Here is an 11,888-nt window from a genome sequence, read left to right on the forward strand (position 1 = left end):
TCATTTAAGCCACTATAGATGTGGTAATCCTATCTAATAAAAGAGAAACATGGTAATTAGCCATACCTACGCTACCCTTCCCATTGGCTAATCAGGGTGATATGCAAATTAACTGCCAGCCAAGACGGTGGCCGGCAGCCAGGCAGCTTGAAGCAAACATGAGGCTTGCTTGCTTCAGCGACGGAGGAAGCAAACGTTCCCCGCCTGCCACTGCTGGCCTCTGAGCTTGCAGTTTGAAACATTGTTACAAATATAGAATCTAAACGAACTCCAGAAACCTGCTTTCAGCCAGCCAGGATCTCAGAGCTGGGGTTGAAACAGTGTTTCGATTATAGAACCCAAACAAACCAGATACCTGCTTTCAGCAGCTGAGGCCTCAGAGCTGGAGCCAAGCCTCAGAGCTAAAGCTGGCCCAGAATAAAAAAAGAAGGAAAAAAAGGAGCAGTTGGGAGCTTCAGTCACCTGCCAGCCTGAAAACAGCCCTCAGTCCCTCACCCAGACTGGCAAGGCACCCCAGTGGGGACTCCCACCCTGAAGGGGGTGTGACCAGCTGCAAACAGCCATCAGCCCCTCACCCAGGCTGGCCAGGCACCCAAGGGGGCCCCCCACCCTGATCCAGGACACCCTTCAGGGCAAACCAGCCGGCCCCCACCCATGCACCAGGCCTCTATCCTATATAGTAAAAGGGTAATATGCCTCCCAGCATTGGGATCAGTGAAGCCGTGAGGCCTCCTGGCACCGGGATCAGCTTGACAGGGGGCAGCGCCCAAACCCCCTGATCGCCCTGCGGCTCTGTGTGTGACAGGGGGCGGGGCCACAACCTCCCTATCTGCCCTGCTCTGTTCGTGACAGGGGAAGGCACCCCAGTCCCCTGATCAGCCCTGCTCTGTGCCTGATAGAGAGGAGTTCCCCAACCCCCTGATCACCCTGCAGCTCTGTGCAGCGCCCCAAACCCCTGATCGGCCCTGCTCTGTGGGTGACAGGGTGTGGCATCCCAACCCCCCCTCACGGGCCCTGCTCTGTGTGTGACGGGGAAGAGCCATAACCTCCCCATCGGCCCTGCCCTGCGTGTGACAGGGGGCGGCGCCCCAACCCCCTGATCCGTCCTGCTCTGTGACAGGGGGCGGTGCCCCAACTCCCCAATCCGCACTGCTCTGAGCCTGACCAGGGGCTGCACCTAGGGATTGGGCCTGCCCTCTGCCACCCGGGAGCAGGCCTAAGCTAGCAGGTCATTAACTTCCGAGGGGTCCCAGACTACGAGAGGGGGGGCTGAGGGACCCCCCCTCCCCTCCGAGTGCACAAATTTTTGTGCACCAGGCCTCTAGTTTGTTATAATAGTAATAGAAAACCAATATATACAGGCATCAATTAATGAATTGATAATTCATAATAATCAAACAGTAATTACTGATGCTATGATAAAAGTGATCCTCATATTTTTCATAAATATTAGAAGAGAGTACTTATTTTTTTTCTTTTTTCTTTTTAATTGATTTCAGAGAGGAAAGGGGGAGGGGGAGAGAGAAACAGAAACACCAAAGATGAGAGATAATTATTGATTGGCTGCCTCCTACACTACCCCTAGTGGGAATTGAACTCGCAACCTGGGCCTATGCCCTTTGATTACAGTCAAACTCAGGGCCCTTCAAGGCACCCTAGTGGGGATCGAGCCTGTAACCCAGGCATATGCCCTGAATGGAACTGTGACCTCCTGGTTCATAGTTCGATGCTCAACCACTGAGCCATGCCAGCTGGGCTTATTTTTAATTTAAAATGCAGCTGTGGCCAAGCAAATTTGGTTGCCCTTGCTCAAGAGTGCTAAGAAAACTGTCTTAAAAAGAGGGTAGGGGAGAGACATGTATGGCAGTTCTAGATTGAACCTAAGCTGTGTCTCCGACCACTCTGAATTCAAGCATGTGGGGACATCTCCATATGATCTGGCCACCACGCTATTCACAGAAAGGAACAATGTGCTTCTTGGGAAAAGTAATAACTGAGTCCCCTGGAGCTCATGTGCTGTCCTCAGGCTCCCGAAAGCAGAGATTCCCATGAAGTGGTAATTGACTCAGGTTAGTAAGAAATGGTTTATTGTAAGGATAGTTATTCATGGAAATGCAGACAAGGATGAGCAATCAGGGTCAGGAAAAACAGGAATAGGAGGGTAGCTGTGGATTCAAGGCAGCTCTGCGACGTCAGCCACAGATTCTGTGAATCTTTACTGGTGACTCAGCTCCTCCCTACGTGTCTGCCATGCTCTCCACGCACTACTGCTTGGCTTGCTTACCGTCTTACTCACTGAGTCTTTTCTGCATCATAGGTTCTGCTTACTCATAACTTGGCTTACACCTAACGTGACTTAGTCAAATCTTTGACTCACTCAAGTCCTCTCCTGACTTCCCCAATTTTATTCATGCATTTAATTATCAATTAAAAAAATACCTATTGAGCACCTACTATGTATCTCCATGCAGTTTACTGTCTAGTCAGAGAGAGAAACATTTATCAGATAACCACCAAAGTGCTTCTTGTGCATTCTTATTGCCTCGGCTTATTTGTTCAAATCAGGCCTTGGGATCCATTTCTGGACACTCCATGAACTGCCTGCCTTCAGAAACAGCAGCAATAGGCTGTCCTGTTTATTACTAAATTACCCTCCCTCTCCTCCAATGTCCAGACACAGCTGATTGGACTAATGGTTGGCATTTGACCAAGGACAATTAATACACTGGCTGGCCAGCAACCTGCAGTTTAACTCAAATCAATATGCTTCCCTTAGAAGGAAGACATTATAGCACAGCAGACATTATATAGAATTGACGTTTACCATAAGGGGATAAACTTTACACTCGAGAGCAGTAATCTAAATGTGGAAGGGAGGGTTGGGGGTGGGCGAAAGTGGGGCAGGGGTTCAATTGTATGGTGATGGACAATAACTAAACTTTTGGGAGAAATCACTTTGTAGTGTATACAGATGTTGAATTATGTCATATACCTGAAACTTGCATCATAACAAAAATAATAAATGTGGAAGGACTTCATTTATAGGGAACTTTCTCATTCAGGAGATGGAAAGTTAGAGGGCACTTGTCTGATTCAAGGACTTTCAATGAAGCATTTTAGACAAACCATGGTATATAAAGGTGTCATGGCACAACTATAGCACATGACCTTGAGTTTTCCTGCTGCAACCCACAGATAGGAGTTTATGTGGAGAGATAGTCCCCTACGATGTTGATTCTGGGTTGGGAATGAAGCTGGCATGGCTCAACTGGCTATGGGTGTCGTGTTGTGTTGTGTTACTGGTGTGGCTGGAAAGGAGGTAAGGCCTCGGGGATGTTGAATAGTAACAGCATTCTTTACAAGGCACATTGACTAAAGGGCTGGTAGTTCCTGGAAGTTTGTGTATTTTGGTTTTTGGAACAGGATGTTGGCACATTTGTTCTGTTTTCTGATGGCAGGCTTTGTTTTGAAATGAAAACACACAGAGAACTAAGTTTCCTCTGGGGCCATCTGGTAGTGTGTCCGAAACCTGATTTGGAGAGAAGTATCTAGTGTTGGTCCAGAGTGACTTGGGGTTATGGTGATTCGTGCAGGCCCTAGTCATGGCCCTGGGACACAGGAGCAGGAATCCCAAACTGTAGCTCTGCCCGGAGCAGGAGAGCACTGACCAACAAATTGGATGTGTTAGCATTCACTGTGAAAGCCCGAGGATGGGGGAGGGACAGGCATGAAAGTGCTTCAGTATCTGGAAGACTCCCCACTATCCTTTAGAAGCCATCTGGTTCAGCTTTCTCATGTTACTGGTGTAAATACTAAGGCCCAGAAAAGCCCAGTAACCTTGTCTACTGGAATTAGTGGTTGGAGCAAGAATAGGACTCGTGGGATGACCTCCCTTTCACGCAAGATCTGGCTGGGAATGATCATGGTTAGCACCAGAAAGTAGGCAACAAAATGTCTCTTGTGTGAGCATGATATTTACATGTATGCTGAGAATATATGTGTTCAATGGTGTCTTAGCATGTAGCGACGGTATTGATGAAATTGTCCTAGATCCTCTGCACTGACTGTTGAGCAATGACATTGAATCATCAAGTAGGGCACGCCAAAAACTTCACTGGCCCTTGATTCCCCAACCCACATCTAGTCCAACACCGAGTCTTGTCAATACCAACTTCTATCCACTTCTCCTTTTTCTCCATAACCACTCTGGTCTGAGCTACCATCTTCTCTTGCCTGGACTTCTGAGACATCTCTCTGATGATTTGCCCATAATTACTCTGCCTCCAATCTATTTTGCTCACAGCAGCTAGTGGTCTTACCCTTCCCTCCTTTTTTATAAATCAGTAGACTTTTAAAAATATATTTTTATTGATATTTTAGAGAGGAAGGGAGAGGGAGAGAGAAATAAAAACATCAATGATGACAGAGAATCATAGGTGGACTGCCTCCTACACACCCCCTACTGGGGATCAAGCACACAACCTAGGCATATGCCCTTGATCAGAATCGAACCTGGGACCCTTCAGCCTGCAGGGCAACGCTCTATCCACTGAGTCAAACCAGGTAGGGCAGTAGACTTTATTTTTTAGAGCAGTTTTAGGTTTACAAAAAGTTGAGCACACAGTACGGAGTTCCCTTATGCCCCATCTCTATTTTACTCCCAATTTCCCCTATTAATATCATGCTTGAGTGTGGTACATTTGTTACAGTTGTTGAACCAATATTAATACATTATTATTAACTAAGGCACATAGTTGATATTGGGGTTCACTCTTGCTGTTGTTATAAAGTTCTATGGGTTTTAACAAATGCACATTGTCATGTATCCACCATTACAGTGTCATGCAGAACTGAAGCCAGGTTTCAGTTCAGTGCAAGGTGGTGGGAGATTAGCTAGATCTCTGGATGCATGTAACAGAAATCAACTCTAGCTATCTGTGGTCAGTAGGGAATGGAGGGTTGGAGGAAGTATCCAAGGTTTAATCTCAGGGTTATCTGCCCTGAAAAAGCCCTGAGCTCCACCGGCCCAGCCCCTGCCTGAAGTCTTTTCCCAATGCAGATCTTACCCCGTCACTCCCCTCACTCAGCCTCACCTTGCTCCACTCTCTTTCTAATTTTCCGTCTTCACCCATATAGATCTTTTTGTTTCATTTCCTCAAACCGCACTCCATTCTGTCTCAGTGTTTTACTCAAACTGTTTCTTCTCCTGAAATGTCCTTTTCTACCTCCCGGCCCCTCCCTCAGACCTTATCATGGTTTGTAATTGTGTCTATGTGTGTGATTACTGAATTGACCTCCATCTTGACTGTGAGCGCCTCACTAACAAAGCTGTGCCACTGTATCCACAGTACCTGGCACATAGTAGGTACTCGATAAGTAATTGTTGAATAACAATAATGAATAACTTAATAACTGAACAGAGAGTTACACCTGATTGTGTGGAGCTGGGGAAGGGTAGAGAAGGTTTGTAATGACTTCAGAAGATGCAAGGGAAAGCTGACAAGAAACAAGTAAAAGATTTGCCCAAAGGGCTGAGAACACCACTAAAGAGTTGTAGAAGCTTCAGGCCATCAGATTGTGTCAATGGAGAAATCTGGATTGGTAGATATAGTGATTGAGAATTTATGTTTTCTAGGTGGAACTGTTCTGGTGATGACAAGTATAGGGTATGGCCACAGGAGGACACTGAAGTGGACTGGAAGTGGAGGGTACACAGAGCCAGCAAAATCCCTCCAGGATGAAGAAATGAGACAGGCATTTAGTAAATGTGAGGATATAACCAGGTTGGTAGATGACAGGACAAAAGGTGACTAGTTAATGGCGTAGACCTCAATGGGGCAGAGGTATTTCATACTAGAATAAAGGAGAGATTGCTCAGAAGGGAGATACAGAATGCTGCTAGTGCCTCTCTGTATGTGGGGCATGGAGGAATAAATAGCTTGTACTTGAAAGGACTGCAGGGGAAGTGGTAACCTCAGGGGAAAGCCAGGTTTCAGTTCAGTGCAAGGTGGTGGGAGATTAGCTAGGTCTCTGGTTGCATGTAACAGAAATCACCTCTAGCTATCTGTGGTCAGTAGGGAATGGAGGGTTGGAGGAAGTATCCAAGGTTTAATCTCAGACACATTAAACAAGATAGCAGGGCCTGACACATACTGAGTGTTTTCTCTATTTCCTCAAAGGACATTTCTTCTACATGAGTTGAGTCCCCATCCCAAACACGGTGTAGGGCCAGGATCACCTGGTTCCTATTCCCCAGACGGATTCTTTTCCTACCCTCTACATCACTAACATTCTAGCAGAGGGGAAGCCCAGGGTAAGTGTAGAGAATGGCAGAGCATTTACATGGCCATGATAATCACTGAATCCAGGGAAGTGATTATTTCTGGAATAGGAGGGAAATGGGAGGAGACCAGAAAAGGCTATGGGTGCTTCAATGTTTGGGCAATATTTTATTTCTGAAGATGAGTACACAAGCATTTATTCTTTATACCTTTTTTGGGATTCTGAAAGGTTTCTATTTAAAATTTTAGAATTAGAGGCCCTCAGCTTTTACCTTAGTGGAATGCCTGCAGGTGGATCTGGGACTAGAGACAGCACTGATGGACTCTGGAGGCTAGGGGGAATTCAATCAAAATGTTCAGCACAGGAAGACAGAAGGGCAGAGGAGGGAGGAGGGTTTCTGGGCTCAGCGCCAAGATCTTCGACCACAAGGCTGTAGGTTCATTTGACCTACTGTGAAAGCCTATGAATCTATTGTGTTTACTGGTGAAAAGCCTCAAAATAGGCGATTCCCAGCTTATAAATTTATTTGCTGGCCTGCTGTCTGGAACTGGGAACAAGTTTTCCTATAGAAATAATATTATAAATGATGGCTCTGCCCAAAGGCCAGCCTACAAAAGCTTATAGAACCCTAATGTATCTAAAATATTGTGCTAATAATACTAAAGACCCTGACCACTATTTATAACAGTATTTGTGTGGGAAAATGCATTTAGAGTTTTAATGCCAGTAATACATATTCTTCAGCCCTGTGAATCCTCTGGACTCTTGATCTTATTTCCACAGCAGCTGATTCCTATCATGATGGCTCCATATGTGGGGGAAGGCAGGGTAGTTGCTTTCTGTCGCTACAGGATTCAAGTTGGAGTTCCAAGCACTTCATCTCCACTGAGATGATCCCACCCCCACCTGTATGCTGGCCCGTGATCTAAGTGTAGCCTCCCAAGCACAATATGGAGTTTCTTGTTTGTACGTGTTTTGCACACCTATCACAAGCCAACACTTAGACTCTGTCATATTAGGGACCTCATTTGCATGTTTCTGGGACATCACAGGAGACCTCATTTCATAAGAGAAATGGTGTGGGAGACTTTGGAACTAATATAATCCCTGAAACACTGGGAAGAGAGATAAGCCCAGGACAGTCTTTGACTAGGAGATAGCATGGTCAAGAAGAGAAGTCAGGCCCTAGTTCGTTTGGCTCAGAGGATAGAGTGTCGGCCTGCAGACTGAGGAGTCCTGGCTTCGATTCCAATCAACAGCACATGCCTGGGTTGCAGGCTCAATCCTTAGTAGGGAGCTCGCAGGAGGCAACTGATCAATGATTCTCTCTTATCATTGATGTTTCTCTCTCTCTCCCTTTCCCTTCCTCTCTAAAATCAATAAAAACATATGTTTTTTAAAAAGTCAAAAATTCACCCTGATTTTGGTAAGAATATGATGAAAACTGTGCTTCAGGTTAGGACACTGGTGGCGTTAGCAGGGAGAAGTATTCCTGAGTGTGATACAGAGGAATGCACTCAGGTACTCTCACTTACAGAGCTCACTGGTAGAACTGAAAACTGGAAGATCCATGTGGTATTTTGGGGCCTGAAAGCAAAACTATCATTTACAAAATGTCTTGCTCTTTGTAAAACAAACGTTGTAATTGTAGGAAACCTCATTACATCCAGAGTCCCTGCCACAGTAGTGGGGGGACAATGACATGTGGTGGGCCTAATAATATGGAGAAATGGTGAGGAATAGCTTCTAAGGAAATAATGAGAAATGTGAACACAGTTTTATACACAAAAGATATTTATCATAGCATAATTTATAACTGAAAACAAACTAAATATTCAGTAATAGTGAAAGTGTTAAAGTAATTTATGGTACATCCACATGAAATTCATGGCTCCCATATGCAATCATTTAAAATAATTTTGTGGCCCAGCGGGCGTGGCTCAGTGGTTAAGGATTGATTTCTGGTCGGGTCCTATGCCTGGGTTGCGGGCTCATTATTTTCCTACAACTTTATGCCATAATGAATTTTCTGGTGGTGTACAAAGAATTGCAGTTCAGATAGTAACTGTCAGAATCATTTTACATATTAATCACATATTAAATAACTTTGAGCTTTACTATCTATTATATTGGAGCATGAATGAATTAAGCAGTAGAGTGTACTTTAAGACAAAAATAATCATTTGACAGTTTACCTGAACTCATTTGATACTTTCAGCAGCCTAGATGCTCTGTCAAAGACTCCTGCCCTCTGCTAACTTTGCCTTGGGTCATATCTCCAGGCTTCATCTTTGTTTTGCTCCCCTGGCCTTGCCGGAATTCTGTATAGGTTCTTCAACTCAAGTCTGACTCCTAATCTCTCCTAATCCTCTTGTCTTGCTGTTTTAACAGTTCCCTGCTTCTCCAGCCAGATCTCTTTGAGACATGATTGAGACTTCAGACCAAGTACACAGAGAGATTTCCTGAGGATCTTTGGATTTTCTTGCTCTAGGTTTCCAGGATCCCCACCTGGCATGGCACCTCCAAAAAGCCAGTAAAGCACACATTACTTTACTGGCCTTCTTTCTTTTCCCTCTCTCGGTTAGTTCTCCATGAACAGTTTTCTCAGCCAGTTAAGTTTCATGGGCCAAATCTCCGTCCTGACCATCTGGCACCCTCCAGCGGCCATACAAGGGTGTGCCTTGGCTAGCCATGAGTTTCAGAGCTACGTCCTACTGAGCATCCCAGGCCTGTTAGCGCCCTCCAGCGACAGTTAATAGGAGTTGCTATCAGAATCTACTATCAGATTTTGGCAAGCATTACTTCAGCCTGGCTCCTTCAACTTGCTGATGGAGAAATTCACCAAAGGCCCTGTCTCCCTTTTTATTTGGTGACGGTATTTGTATCAATACATGCTAAGATCTACATTCTGAAAGGAAACCCCTTTTCTGGTTTTACATTTGGCAGGCAAGTAATAATAAGTACTGACTTAATTGAGCGCCAGATGCTGAGCTAAATACTTTACATACATTATCACATATAATCCTCACAACACTGGGAGGTAGGCACCTATTTCAAATCTTCATTTTAAGAAGAGTAAACAGACTTAAACTCAAGGTTATGCTTAAAGGTCAAGATCTCCCTGCTAGCTGATGGCTAACTTAAGCTTCAAAACCAACCCACCTGCCGTGGGGCCCATGTTTCCTAATCACTAAGCCATACAGTCTCTGCAGAAAACTGGGATACCGAGAGGCCATGTTTTCTACCATGTGTTAGTCTTGAGCAAGAAGAAAGAATAAAAATATACAGAGAGAAGCAGCGACAAGATATAGAACTAGAGTTCTAACAAGGCTTCTGTCCTTGGTTCTCGTTGTTCCGGAGGCCCAGGAGCATCCTTGCCCTGTTCCGGATTTGGCTGTTTCATCAGATACTTAAGTCCTTCTAATAACCTCCCCTTTCAGTCCGTTTGATGTGGCTGCCCGACACTTGCAACGCAGGAGTTCTGCTAAACCAGGACACAAGTGGGGCACTTTTGAAGACAGTCTAAGTATTAACACCCAGAGCAGCATTAGACAGAATACTCATGAACTGTGGAGACCCCCCTGGGTTATTTCGGTTAAAAGAAGAAGAGACTGAGTCAAGTTACTTGAGACAAGTCACTCATTACTCAGAGACGAGTCAAAAGGAGGGTTTCTAAAAAATATGTATGTGCTCTAAACCCTGAGTACACTGAGCCACAGGCCTCAGGAAGAGCTGGAGGTGCAGCGGTAGCACCTCCCCTGGGGCCTTTTGACCTCTCAGTGAATCGGCACCTCTCTCTCTGGACCAGCCTTCTCAGTTTACTCATCTTGCACCTGGCTGCAGAAGTGGTCACTCTAGGCCCTGCGTCTCGATGGCCTTCCAGTAACAGCACATCCCGAAATTGTGGTTTCCCTTTGTGTTTGTCATTGCAGGTTCTCAAGAGAGAAGACTTGACTTCTGCTTTTCTTTTTAAACCAAAACACACGAGACATAGGTCATTGGGTATAATTTATGGCCACGCCCTTGGACCAGGTGTCCAATTAGTTATGGTCGTGGTCATATGGCCTACTGACAAGTCAGTAAGGTCAGTGGGTAGGGATTTTACTAGAAAGGGATGTGAGTGGGCCAGTAATAATTGGTATCTCTAATCAAGCCCATTTAAATGTAATTTGAACTCTTGCCAATAACAAAAATCAAACACATTGTAGACATGGACAACCCATTCCCCAAACACCCTCTCTAATTATCTCAAGTTGGCAGAAGAGTTCACCTTCTGGCACTTGTCGGCTTGCGGGCTACCTCTACCTCATCGTGCACCTTCTTCAAGCTTCCAGTCCTGCCTGCACCTGCCCTAAACACTGCAGTGGGCCAGACCACTCCACTCACTTGGGAGTCTATTAATTTTTTCTCTCCTTAACCACACGAAAGACTTTGCTTAGTAAAGCATTTTGAAGATTTAGAAAGTGACTGCTCAGTCTGCTTAGGATTTATATCCCAAGCAGATGTGCCAAGAAGTCGTAGGAATCAAACTGCTGTTCTGTGAGCAGAATAATATATGAACATGCCTTTTAGTAGTTTCGATCACACAGCTGTACAAATGGCAACAGAGTCCTCATAGCGAAAACTGCTTTTATCAAAAACACATCACTTCCTCGGGGCAGATAGAGGTTTAAGCATAGCAGGCACCGTGAGGGGCATTAATCCTTGTACAATATTTCTCATTACTTGAGAGAAAATATTCCAGGAAATTGAGATATTGTAGTACTTAACTTACCTTGAGGAAACCTCTGCCCTTTATCCTAATAACTGAACTAAGTAATATGATGAAAATAAGGAGCTCTAAATAATGGCACCACCATCTTAAACTTTTAGTCTCTGTGAGCCTCAGTTTCTTCAACTGTTAAATTGAATATTAGTATCCATCTTAGAGTGTTGTTGTAAGGAGCCAATGAGAGCTTTATGAAGAGCTTAGCAAAATGCTAATCATAGTAAGTGTTCAATAAATATTAGTAGCTATAATTTCATTACATTTTGTTTGTCACCTTACTATTTGTCAAGGTGTGTTTTAGCAGTTTCTCATTTTATCCATCCAACTTATAGGTACAGATGATGATAAATATATCCTGATTTTATAGTATAACCAACAAAAACAGAGGTTAAATAACCTATCTGGGATAAGTGACTTTTCCAAGGTAACACAGACAATAATTCACATCTCTGACTTCCACTAAGTGTTCTTTCTGCACAGAACTTAAGTCCTATGACTGGGACTTTAATGAAAGGAGAAACTTAATATTATACTAAAAGAAGAATCCTCCACAACTTCCATCCAAGAATTGTTACTTAGCTAGAGATGCTGTGTGGATATCCATTTTTTGGCAGCATGGAAAGCTAGATAACCTGTAGGGCCTATTATAGGGGTGGGCAACCTTTTTGTGAGTGAGTGCCAAAACCAGCAAAATCTCTGACTCAAAATTCTTTTGTGTGCCAACCCTAATTTTTTGAGAACATGTTACGCCTACTTGATATCTCTTAAGGTGTATGTATGTGAAGAACCTTGAAGAAATAATAAAATTAATTTCAGCGACAAAAACACAGTATGTGAT

This window comes from Myotis davidii, unplaced genomic scaffold (genome assembly GCF_000327345.1).
Source record: "Myotis davidii unplaced genomic scaffold, ASM32734v1 scaffold684, whole genome shotgun sequence".
NCBI classification, from domain to species: domain Eukaryota; kingdom Metazoa; phylum Chordata; class Mammalia; order Chiroptera; family Vespertilionidae; genus Myotis; species Myotis davidii.